Source organism: Camellia sinensis, chromosome 1, assembly GCF_055761805.1.
Source record: "Camellia sinensis isolate YWXY chromosome 1, ASM5576180v1, whole genome shotgun sequence".
NCBI classification, from domain to species: Eukaryota; Viridiplantae; Streptophyta; class Magnoliopsida; order Ericales; family Theaceae; genus Camellia; species Camellia sinensis.
In genome coordinates, this window is record NC_138961.1 from 143,596,617 (window position 1) to 143,610,499 (window position 13,883).

A 13,883-nucleotide genomic window follows, 5' to 3' on the forward strand; every position below is an offset into this window, starting at 1 on the left:
AAGACGTATGAGACACTTTGATTTAATAATAAGGGTGTGTGTTTGATGTCCATTATAATCATTTTATTTTAGGATAAAAATATCATTAAGATAATATTTCATTAAATGTATATATAGAGATAAATAAATGTGTGGAAATATAATTTTCTTCTACTTGATTAGATAGATTGAAAAAGTGAAAAAAAAAATTACAAAAAAATTTCAAAAATAACAAAAAGTTAAAAATAATTGATTTTTTCTTCTTTTTTTTTTTTGGCTATTTTTGGTTTTTTTTAGATATTTAGATTTTTTTTTTTTTTTTTAAGGTTCATGAAAGTTAAAAAATTTTGATATAATTTTTTTAAAAAATATCACTAAAGATAATAAAAACAAATTCAAAAAAAATATCACTTTTTTAAGTAAGTTCAAACCTTATGAATGAATTTTTTATACTAAAATCAAGTGCATTTTGTTTATGAAAAAATTAGTGAAATATCCCTCTTCAACTTTAGGTAGTAAGAGAGATTTAATATAAATTTACTTATTAATTAAGGTCCCTCAATATATAAAATACCTAATTTACACTCAAATTCACAAACTCATCCGGACTCTAACCAAAACCCACTCAACTTGACTCACCCATGAGAAGGGAGAGAGAGAGGTGTTGAGAGAGTAACAGAGACTCAAGTTCTAATGAAACACAAGTAGAATCGCTAATATCGTCGCCATAAAAAGATTAAACCATTTGAATCTCTATCGCTAGGTCATTTGTGAAAACAATTTCGTCTCTATAGTCCAATCAATCAAAGTAGTGAATTACAGAAACGTGTGTGTGTTAGCAAAAATCTGGTTTGGATGTAATATCGATAAACAACAAACAAACTAATTTTCACAAATAACAGGATCAAGCAATATGGTTGAGTGTCTTAATGTCTAGATAGGTTCAAGGACTTCTTTGAAGGTTTACTTCTTGAAAAAACAAAGTAAATACAACTAGAAATTGATTCTTAATAAAGAAACTTATCACTTTAACCATAAGGATCAAATTACAAGTTTTTTGACACTACAATCGATAAAACTTTGTACAGACTACAAATGCTAACCACTACTGCTATTGTTACTCCTAATTACAAGTACAACGATTCCTAGATACATTAGACTACTCCTAGATTTCTCAAGTTGTGAGTTGATTTTTCTATCCCTCCTTCTTCGAATTTTCAGTTTTTATGCCACTGGTCATGTTGTCCATATGTTGCAACGTGTTCCATCATGAAGCAGGTCACTTCTACTTCTTTGAATAACTACCTATGATCTCCACAACTGCCTGTAATTGCTTCCTCTACTGTAGCCTTGTCTTTCTCTTCAATCTGTGCGAATAAACCACATGTCCTGCATTAACATACCCTTAAACTTATGGCTCAACACTTGCGCCACGTTTAGCCATGTTCCATTACATTTTCAGGCATATCGATAGAAGAAACTGCCTCTGCTATCACTGCATATGAAATTGCTCCTTTAATTGCTTCAACCTTGTCACTTGTTCTGCATTTCAGATACCACATGTGTCACCAATGTAACGCCCCAAATTTCTTGCCCAAATGATAATACAACAATCATGACTCTTTCAAAGAAAACCGAATATAAATCTCCAAACTTACGTTACATGATACAATAGTTCTTCATACAACAATACATTAATCCAACAATAAGTAAATAAACAAATAAATACCCCCAAGGGTTTACAAGTTTCCAAGGCTTGAGCCTGGTTACACAAAACGGTTATTCAAACTCACACACATACAACCCTTGGCTTACACACAGAGTCAGAGCAAAATGAGAGTCTCGTACTCTCAACACACATTTCCTCACCTTTAGTTAGGCGGCATCACCATATCTTTTCCTGCACAAAAATCCCGTAGGGTGAGCATAAAGCTCAGTAGGAAATCCTTAACAAAGTATATACATTTTATACAAGTCTCACGAGATGAAATGCACATGCCATGCTATGCCCCTTTTTGAAGATAAATCACATTTTTATCTTTTGAAAACCATCATGCTCAATGATGTCGTGCAATTTTAATTGTTCAAAACTTAACAATTTATTTCAAGGGCGGTAAATACGACTCTGGTAATCCTTAGTTCGGTGCCTGCAAGTAGACTATACAAGTACTACCAAATTGTCATTTTTACCGATATTAACCGGAAGGCTCGGCACCTATCCGCGCGGGTTTTCGGTCTTTCACCCTAGACTCTCAAGCCAACTTTTTCAATATCATCTACACCACCTATCAAGACTTACCAACGTATTTACCCCAAAACCATTTCATGAAAACTTGTTTCTCAACATTCTTTTCTTCATGTAAGTTTTCAAATCAACTTTCAAAGTTTAATATAATCAAATGAATTGTTATGTCAATAACACAAGATGAATATAAATACTTTTATTCTAATTCATCATCCAAGGAATAACACAATTCCCTCTTCTCAAGTATCCTCAACAATTAGTCATTTCAAGACTATTTCAATGTTTTGAACAATAATTTCCAAAACGAACAACAATTCCCTAAAATTTATCATTTATAAAAATATAAATAAGAAATTTTCCAAACATTCATTTATTTTGACACACAAAATAAATACAACAATATCATTCATGGATTTTTAGTCTCTTTTAAAAAAAATCTCCAAATTCTTGGTTTTCTCACCAAAACTATACAACTCAAATCATTTGAAAGAAAACTTTTCAAAATTATCTTTTCTTCAATCAACGAAGATCAAAACCCATAAGATCATTTTAAAAGAACAAGAGACAAACCCACTTTCAAAATCGCTCAACTTCTTGAATCAAAAATCAATTTTCAAAGCTATCGAAAGATGATTTCGAAAAAAAATATAGATCTTGCAAAATATATATATATATATATATAACTTTAAGAAAATCCCTACCTCAAGTTTTAAAGAAGAAATGAGATGAAACCCCCAAAATCAACGGTGTCGAAACTCGATCTTCACCGCACACAATGAAGCTCTCGAGAAGTTAACCAACTTTGATGAAGAACTTATGACAGAACTCTAATGGATCTTGAGAAATCAAGGTTTTGATCCAATTTGGCGTAGGGAATGTAGAAAGAAGAGAGAGGAAAGGGTTTTTAGAGAGAGAGATACACAAAAGTGATATGAAATATCAGATTCATGAACTGATATAACATGGTCCGCTCGAGCGTGGAAAGCCCCGCTCGAGCGTCAAATACACTTTCCCAGTACTTTTGCAGACAAGTCAAACTTCTGAAACCAAACATTCTCCGCTCGAGCGCATAAACGGCCGCTTGAGTAGACAAACAACTTCTAATGAATTTTATATTTTTGCTTCGGGGGCGCTGCCCCTCAACCCCTCTAGGGAGCTGCCCTAGGACCTGCCAAGGGGTGCTACCCCCTAGACCCCCGCAAGCTAACCAGGCAGCTTGATCCCCGGCATACTCAGCAAAGTGGCAAAATTAGGATCGCTACAACCAGTCTTGTGATCCTTGCTTCTACCACATACTGGATCATCTCTCCATACTTGGACATGTTTATCGATAGAAAAAAAAAAGGATATTTTGTTTTGAATGAATATCACGTATAGGCTAAGTCTTTACACTTAATCATTTAAATGGGACCTGCTAATTAAAATTAAGCCTAAACAATAAAACAAGCCCAAACATCAGCCAAAAGAAGCCCAAGCATCACGATTAGGCCCAAACCTTAATAAGACAAGTCCAATTATTAATATACAGGCCCAGATTCAATAGCAGGGTCCACCACAAGCTATTTGAACGCCAGAATTCAAACCATCACCACTCTCATTTCCTCTACTTGCTTTGTGTTTTGACTCTTCAACCTCTTAGCTTCGAAACCCTTTGTTCAATCCATTTCCATTACACCCAAACGAGGTCGAACTAAGGGAAAGAAACAAACAGAAACTCTATCTGTGCAACGCTTCCCGGCTGAGTTCTAACAGTTACTCTGACAACATGCATTTGATAGCTGTAGGGGCCGAGTGTTGGGAGACATAGAGATTCCGGATAGTCGGACCTGGGAGAGTCGAAATTCGTGGCACTCGGCATCGGCTCGCAAGCTCGAATCCAACTTTACTCGGCCAAATAGCCGATTAAGCAAGGGGCCGAGTAAAGAGAGGTTTACTACAAAATGTGCCGAATATGGAGTTAGAAGCAGACCGAATCCTGAGGCCCAAGAAAGAAAGGATATAAATAGAAGAACATCAGTCAGAAAAAGACAGGTGAGAATTGTTGTGCTTAACCTAAAATACAAGCATTCTTGAGTGTGGAGACTGACTTGTCCGTCGGAGTGCTAATTCTGGTACTCCGACCGAAGTGTTTATTCCTTTTCAAGTGACTATCAGCGGATCTTAAGCTCCTCCCAGGATTAGAAAAGTATTTCCAAACCACTTCTCCACAATAGCTGTATCATCCCACGCAACATCACTGCACAAGGGGAGCTAGGTCCAACCTTTATTCCAAAAATACTTGATGAACTCACTCACTACTACCCTATTGCAGACATTAAGGTGATGCTTTTTTATAAAGAAAAACTTGTTTGGCACCACTAGGACTCAAACCCTAACCCTTGACGCTCGTGGCAAAAACCTAACCCCAACTGGAGACTGTAGATCCAACGAATGATGGTGTATGACATTGACCTCTGGAGGGCTTTGGGTATTTATGATGCCATTCGATTGTCAACCCTGGCTCTAGACATGGACAAATGGGCCATCAGTGCTGCCGCTTGTTTTTGGTCCATGTCATGCAATTCTCTCATCCTAAGGTGTAGTATGATCTCTCTCATCATTCTTAATATTGTGCATTTAACTGGCCTTCTTACTTCTAGCCAACACATTAGTGCACTTTTAGCTCCCAAGTCACCCATTAAAATTGAGATTGACCTTAGCTATAGGAAATTCCAAACCAAATACCAACAATTTAGCCTTGAACCCACCAATGAGGAAATAACAGCCTTTTATTTACTGTGGGTTTTTCAACATTTTCTGTGTGTGCCTGGTTTTAAAATCACCAAAGAGTACCTAGCCCTTGCTACCTGTATTCAAGAAGGCACAGAGCTGGCTTTTGCTCCTTTCCTCTTGGGCACACTGTATAGAGGCCTTTTTCCTTAGTTGATAAGGAAGTAGACCATAACTGTGGTAGCCCTTTTTGGCTTTTCCAAGCCTAGCTCTATGTCTATTTTCCTGAAATTAGGCCTACCACTTAGACCCCATACTTTTCCATGTGAGAGTTATGTTGAATTCTTTCTCTCTTGTCGACCAGCCACCTCCAACTCATTCACTAAGGTGTTCACCATTCTTTTTGAACTACCTATCGATGGAGAATCTCAATTCTTTATTCTTTTCCATCACTTTCATTTTACTTCATCTAGAATTACATACATCAGTGCTGAGCCTCAAACTCTAGATAACAATTGGAGGCAGAAGTAGAAAAGCTTATGGGCTCAAGTCCTTACCTCCAGATACATCTTGGTGGGTGGATCCATCTCCACTAGTAAACTTTCAAATTGCAGCTTTGAGAGCTACAACCCTTGCCAATGGGCCAGGCAAATGGGTTTGTATTAGACTGTCGCTTGTCCTTATTTCCACTCTACAATCCATGAACAAGATGGGACCAAACTTCAATTCAAGAATCCCTCAGATATGGAATGTCTTCTAGTTGAAAATCAGAGATTATTCAACCAATTTAGCTTCTACTAGTACACCACTACTCCCTTCCCTACTACAAGATTCAAGGAATGGTGGTCTCTTATGAGTGCACTGATTTTTAACAAAAAACTCAAAGTCTGCCTCTGGAATGTGCATCTTGACAATATGAGAGGAGTAGAGATGAGTATTGGTAACAACTCATACCCCTCTTTTCCTTATGTTGGTTACTTTCTTTTGAGCTTGCATGGGTACTGACTTGCAATGTTTCTTTTATGCATCCAAGTCCCCTATCAAAGCCACTCCATTAGCTATAGAGATGCCTTACTAGGCTGCTCCAACCCTCACAGATAAGAGTAAGGCTCCAATGAACCCACCAAAGAAATCCAAAGGAAACCCCTTGAATACCACCAGCTATGAAGGGTTCAAACCCTATTGCCAAGAAGCTAAAAGGAGGACCAAAAGTAGGCAAGAGGGGATTCTCCCTTCTAAACCACACCATGAAGGACCAACAACCCGCCAATTCTTGAAAAAAGGTCAAAAAAGCTTCTTCCAAACCCATGATAGCTGCTGCACAAGTTATTTTTCCTACTAGCGATTCCTATTCTCCAACTGCCATCGAACAATCATACCAGGTATAAATCTCATTCATACCCCATGATAGTTTAGCAGACATCATGATTACTAATGTGTTGACACTTTATTTCCCAAAGAACATATAAAAGAAGGAAACTCCTCTCCCCAGTTATATCCAAATCCATATCTAACTCTTCCCTTGCTCAAAGAAATCTGTCTACTCAACACACTAACCCATCTCCTTCTTAAATCAACCCAGAATAACAAGCTCCCTACCATACTCAAGAGGAACAAACTGGGAAAGAAAGAGTGGGCCTCAGGGATCTGGCAGCTGAATTGGCCCAACTCTTGTCTGAGATTCCTCAGGGAGTAGCATTAGGGGATTTGATGACCTTTCCCATCAGAGGGGTTCGCCCTGAAACTAATGAGGTCATCAATTTTCTTGGTGTTGCTTCTTTCTCAGAGGATTCCCAAGAAACAACTGGCCACATTAGGGAAACACCAATTGACTTGACCAACAATCCTAACAGCCATACTTCTCCGGTCGACAGAAGTAAGGCTACGCATAGGGTTATTCGAACTGCCCAACCTGCTCAACTCGAACCGATTTGCATACAAATAGGCGGTTTCGCAGACACAATGCGGGCGGATACAGTTTGAAATATAGCATTATTGCGGGTTGCGGGTTTTACTCGCACCTGCAAGAACCCTCCAGCACTTAGACTTTTTTTTTTTTTAAACCTGGACCAGTGATTTCATTCACCCTATCCTAGATATTTTTTCCCAACAAACCAAACCCTAGTCATGGATGTGATTCATGATGGAGTTTGCAAGTTTGCAAATGTTTTTATTTCATTTACTGGGTTTGAATTGGATGAAATTTGACAACAATTTATTGTTATTTTACTATTGCATTTTGGATGAATGTAAAAGTTAATGAAGAATTACTTTTGGGTAAGTTTAGGATTTTGAATGATTTTACATTAATTGTATTGTTGGGTAGTGAATGATTTTGATGATTTAGTTTAGAATGATGGGCTTGTGTTAATTTATAATTTTATTTAAAAGTTTAGGATTTTGAATGATTTGCTTGTGTTAGGAATTGATTTTTTTGTGTTTTTAATTTTATAAGTTTTAATTCATTAATTATTAATGTTGAGCATTTTAGAAAATGGAAGGAAAAGGGCCTAAAATAAATATTTACAAAATAGAAAAAAAAATAGTCAAAAAAAAATTTAAAGAAAAAAGTCCAATTCGCAAATTGCCCGCACATCCGCGAACCTTATCCGCACAAACCGCAACCCACACTGCAGGCAGTTGTAGGTTTAATTTTTTCCAAACTGCACATATGCGGATGGGTCCAAACCGCAAACTAAACCATCCAAAACCGAACCGCGAGCACCCCTAGACAGAATTTCACCCACCCAAGGACAAGATGGTAATATCTTCAAAGACGACAAGCTCCCTCTGCACAATCAAAGGGGTGAGGTTGACAGAGCTGACACTAAAGTCCTGGAGAATGAATCATCCTCAAGTGAGGTGAGGACTCTTCATGAGGGAATAACACATTCCTTCAGCAAGTATATTCATTCCCTTTCTGTCTCTACAGAAAACTCAATGCAGGAAGTATCATCCTTTCATCTGGCTTCAGCAGCAGATGCCTCCTTTTTCATTTCTTCACCCAATCGGAGGTCTGATCATGCTGTTCCAAAACTTCCATTTGAAGTTCATTTGGCCCAGAGACATCAATTTTACCTACACAACCTACAATGGACATAGGGGTTCAAACCTCCCACATTTCCAGTCCTATCCAAGAACTAATCCTGATGCTCTAGCCACATCCACTTCTACTGCTCAAGCGCTGTCAATACAGGTAACACTCTTTGTACAAATATTTACCTTATCTTATTTCTCCATCTTCTCCTTGTGGCCTAATAATGTGCCTTCATATTTTGGCGGACCACTATGCCTACCCAAACAATAATTACTGTTAGGGGTGCAAACCACACCATTCCAAAGTCCGAGAAGGGAGGTCCTGACCACCACTATTGCAACCAATACTGTGGCTACCATTTTGGCTTCACCAAAGGTAACACACAATCTCCAGTTTGTCATATATATCTTTTATTACAACTCAAACCAACTATTAACTTAGACATTTCACTATGGCAGCCCATAGGTGCCACCTCCTCCACAATCTAGGATTTAATCTTAGACATCTTTGTTGTTCAACAAACTGTTGCCAACCTGGCTATTGCGGAGAGAGTGAAGTAACTATCTAATGAGGGGCAACAATTGGTGGATCAATTCTTCAATTTACTTGGCTCTTTTTCACACTGCATCCCTAACTGAATGTTTTGAAGCCATTACACCTCTGATGCCTAAACTTTTTGACCTAGACCAAGTGCAGGCCTTTCAAGATTTTCTCTTACAGTTTCCACAACACTTAGTGGCTATCAATCAACTCCATACTGAGCCCAAAAACATTGAAGCCCAAGTGGAGCAGGTGAAAAAGGCAGTTGATTCTCTGACTGAAACCTCCTCCAGATCACAAGCCCTCACTACTCATATTGCCATTCTTGCAGTAGAAAAGGCTCAACTGGCATATGTGAGAGCTCAAAAAGCCACTGCTAAACAAGAACAAGCCAACCTCACCAAGCAAATACCAAGCCTTCTTGCTCAAGTAGAGGGTGGCCCTCCTGCCATTAGACATGCCCAAGCCAAACTTATGCAAAGCAAGATTAAACACCAAACTGCCCTCTAAGCCCGGAGTAGGCTTTTAATGTATTTCCATAAGGACTAGACTCAATATAATGATTGATTGTAATTTTGAACTTTTGACACAATCTTTAATAAAAAGATCTATTACATTCATTCTTGCCTCTCATATATTTATATATATACTCTTATGCTTTCATGGTCTATTCATGCACTTCCACATAGTTGGATAGTATTTCTTTAAATACTTGCCATTAATGACCCTTTTATGTGGCTCACATTCTAAAGAAGCAAGATAATAAGCCCCTCCTCTAAGGACTTTATATATTTTAAATGGCCCTTCCCAATTTAGGAACCACATACCATACTCTTGACTTTTTGAACCAAGTGGTAAAATAGTTTTTCCAAACCAAATCTCCTTCAGAAAACACTTTACTCTTTACCTTCTTGTTATAGCTCCTCTCAACTTTCTTTTTCTGAGCTATCAAATGATTGAATGTAGCAATCCTTTTTCCCTCTAAATCTTGCAACTCAATCAACATGGCCTCAGCGTATTCATCCATAGGGATATCCAAATGTCTAGCCAATTGACTAGACCTCACTTCTAAGGGCAACATAGTATCATGCCCATATACCAACTCATATGGGGTTGTACCTGTGCTATTCCTTTTTGAATTTTCTGTAAGCCTAAAGTACTTCTGACAAGATATTATGCCAATCCCTAGGATTGTCCTCAATCATCATTTCCAAAGTGTTTTTGACAATCTTGCTTGTTTCCTCAACTTGCCCATTTATAATAGGGTGAAGAATTCAATATCCACTACAAGACTTTACACTTTTAGTGACCAAATTTGGCGACTAAAAGTATTTTAGTCGCCAAAAGTATCACATTTGGCGACTAAAAAATTTATTAGCTGGCGTTGGTTTAGGATTTAGCTACTAAAATTTTTTAGTCGACAAATATTAATTATTGGTGACTAAATTTAGTTTTAGTCAGCAAAAAGTTCACTTTTGGCGACTAAAAATCGTATTCGTCGCTGTAAGTCTATATTTTAGGCTACTAAATTTTTTTTAGTCGTCTTATATTATGTTTTGCTGACAAAATAAATTTTAGTCGCCAAATAATAAGCATATTCTTATGGTAACTCTTTGGCGACCAAAAAAATTAGTCGGCATTTGTTAACTTTTACGAACCAAAATTATATTTAGTCGCCAAAAATACTTGGGGCGACTAAAAAGTTAGTCGCCGTTATTTTATCTTCAGCTACAAAATAGAATAGTCAGGATATATATTGCATTTGCCGACACAGCATTGATTTAGTCGCTAAAAATGGTAAAAGTTTAGGGAGGGAAACAATTTATTGCTACCCGCGCTTCCTCTGTTAGACAAATGATATTCAAACTCTCTTATACCCAGACTGTCTCACCACCAAACCTCACACAAAATCACTTCATCGCAACCCACCGTAAGGAGGACGTCGGCACGGCCACTGCCACCACCAAAAATCACCACCGCCACAGATGCAGATCGCAGGTGCTCTCTCTCACTCTCTTCAGCTCACTCTCTAACTCTCCATGTTTCTGTGTGTGTGTGTGTCTCTTTCTTGCTCACAATCTCTTTCTGTTTATCTCTCTCTCTCTCTCTCTCTCTCTCTCTCTCTCTCTCTCTCTCTCTCTCACATCTCTGTTTCCCTCTTTTTTTATTATTGATTTAGGGTTTAATTTCGTGTTGATTTAGACCGTTCCTCTGTTTTCCCCTTTTCTGAAACCCATATCTGTTGATTTAGGGTTTTACTCTCAACGTCTTAGGCAAATGTCTAACTTTAGCGGTTAATTAGCTACGCATTTTATGGATTCCTCATAAGCTTGCATGTTGAAACAAGAAAAAAAAAATTGCAAAAATACTTGTTTCTTGGATGACTACACTGTTAGCAATACTTGTGCTAATTGATATACAAAATAGAGCATAGTAGTCTTTATAAAACAGTGCAGCTGCATCACAAACAATGTTTTCACAAACAATTTATTTCTTAGATTGCTTGCTCATGAGTTTATTGTTTGATTCTTTTTGTATTTTTACTTGTGAAATACTCTTTTTTTGGAACCCCTTTTAGATTGTTAATCATTTCTTTTGCTAAATTTTAGCTTGGATTGAACCTCAGAGATAATTTCTTGATCTTGGTTATGCGATTGTTGGTGAAAACAAAGTTGTTATACCCTGCAACTTAAATATCAAAAAAAAAAAACCCCAAGAAAATGAGGGACCCTAATTTGGTCATTCATTTCAAGAGGCCTCTGAATTTTATCTTATATGTATTAGTGTGTGTTAGTAAATTTGTATACATAACTTAATTCTCATATTTGTTTAAAGATTTGATGACGAGGATTTAGAATTGTATAATTTGAATCACTATATCTTATGACGTATTGCTATTTAATTTTACGTATAGGGATCTCAATGGACTTTCCTTGGCAAGGGAACTTGCCTCAGACCTTTAGAAGCTTTCTCACCTAAGATCTCTATAAGTATTATTTGGTTTCTATGGTTTTGCATTCATAGTTGGGTGTTTTTGGGTAGTTTGACGATTGAGGAAAATTGATTAGCAATTTTAGGCAATTTGATGAATCATTTAACAATTATTAAATGTAACATTAGATGGCTTGTGTTAGTAGCACTTGAACAAGTTGAAAAAGTGAGCTTTACGTGCATTTAATGAGTGACAAAAGTGTAAATTCTTGTAGTGGTTATTTGTTTGGTTAATATATGTTTCCCCCCTCCATTTAGTCTTTCTGGGACCAAGATTAGAATTCAATTCATATTTTCTAGTTTAATCTAAGTTATAAAGACCAATAGTGTGCCAGTAGAAATTTTCATACTCGAGCTGCACAAAATGCTTGAGTTTTAGGGATCAAATCCCATTTGAGACCTTCCCAATTCCATTCAGCTTTTGGGTTATAGGTTGTTGCAACATGTTTAGCTCAATTATTAGCGAATGGATGAGAATCCAAATTCCCCCAAACAGTAAGAGAAGAATAATGTGTTAGTTTTGTTTCTTAGCTAGTTGAATGATTGACTTTGGATCATTTCAATTGAATTTGCGTTCCAACATAGTCTATTTACTATATATACTTAGTTGTTTGTTCTTTTTCTATTCAAGTGTGAATCTTAACTCTCCATTCTTAGAATATAAACAAATTCTATATTCACTTTCCTTTTCTTATGACCAGTTATATTTTGATATTTTAAAGGGCGCAAATACTATTGCCCTAAAACTCTGCAAGAATTTGGAAGAACATGGCATACGTGTGATACCAGAGAGCTCATCCAAGTGTATTTTATGCCAAAAACATTGTTTAAAATCCATTAGCTTCTTCTTCTTTTTTCTTAATAAAACATGGGATACTAGATAGTATTTTTTTGGATTTCCTCCCCTTGAATATACATGAACACTGTATAAATACAAAAAGTTGGTGTTAGCATTTATTTATTTATTTTTATTTTTTTGACATTTTTTTTTTAATGCAAGTATTATATGGCTGCAAAATTAGACTTGTCCTTCACTAATGAATTATCAAGCTGGTTTTCATCTTATGCTTAGCTTGTTTTGGAAGAAAATATTTTTTGAAAAATATCTTTTGCATTTTCTAGAATTAAGTATGATGAAAAACGAAAGTCAACAAAAAAACAATTTCATGATTAAAGGAAAACAAGTTTATTTGAGTGGGAAAACATTTTCACTTCTGAAAAGTGGAAAACCTTTCTGGACTACGTCTCACCACCACTATCACCATCACCGTTACCTCCAACACCTCACCACCACTACCTCCGACACCCCACCACCACCACTAATGTTGTTGAAACAAATGGAGGGTTCATGTTACTCCTTAAAACTAGCACTGACATTCATGTCATCTAAAAATTGCAGCAAGCTGTAATTGGAGTCCCGGATGAAAATGGTGGAAAGTGAGATGAATGTGAAGAATAACCATCGTGTCATTTCCATCTGTAGTAAATATGTTCAAGCTTCAACGACATTATAAATCTTCCCATTATCCCAGAAGTTTTTGTAAGAAACATGTTATATGTGATTCTACATCCAATTTTAAATATTGTTTTGTTTTTCTTGTTTGTCAAATGTTCATGTAAAATCTCATGGCTTTTAGTTTTATCATATGTTCAAAACTCAGACATCGTTTGGCAAGTAGCTATTTTAGGCTAAAAGCTACTAAAAAAACCAAAAAGCCTATAGCTTATACCAAAAAGTCAAAGATTCATTTTCTCTCTACTTTTTGCACATCTTTTCGTAAAAAGCTAAAAAGCCACCCCAAACATGCTATTTTTATTTTTTTTTATCTAAATAAAGTGGTGATTTGAGTCAAGCTGAGTCACTTCATCTCTAGTATTGAATTGGTAAACATTGTGGAATGCTTGGGTGCATATGCATAAAAATAAATAAATAAATAAAATAAAAAAACACTCTTGTCCAAATAAATTCAGGTTCTATTTAGATTGAAGGATTTCAAATGAACGGATTTAATGTTGAATTATATATATATATATATAACACTCTTGCCCAAAATATATGAGTTTATTATTCTTAACTTCATTGTTTTCTCATACAGAGGAAAGGATAGTCAAGGTGAACTTGTTATAAAGGTATGCGAGCTCTAAAATGTTCCACTAGTTTAACCATACCTACTCATAGGGGTGTTTTGGCTCTCTCTTAACTAGTATGTGTTTTACAGTGAAACTATACAGGAATGTGCATTGCAGTTGTAAATTTGGTATCTGTTTTGGGGGGCAAAATTCAGTGTGGAGTATAGTCCTACAGCTTTGATCATGTCTATGTTGATAAACATCTTAGCTGAGGCACTATGCGGTTTCTGATTACTGCTCTTTTGCTTTATT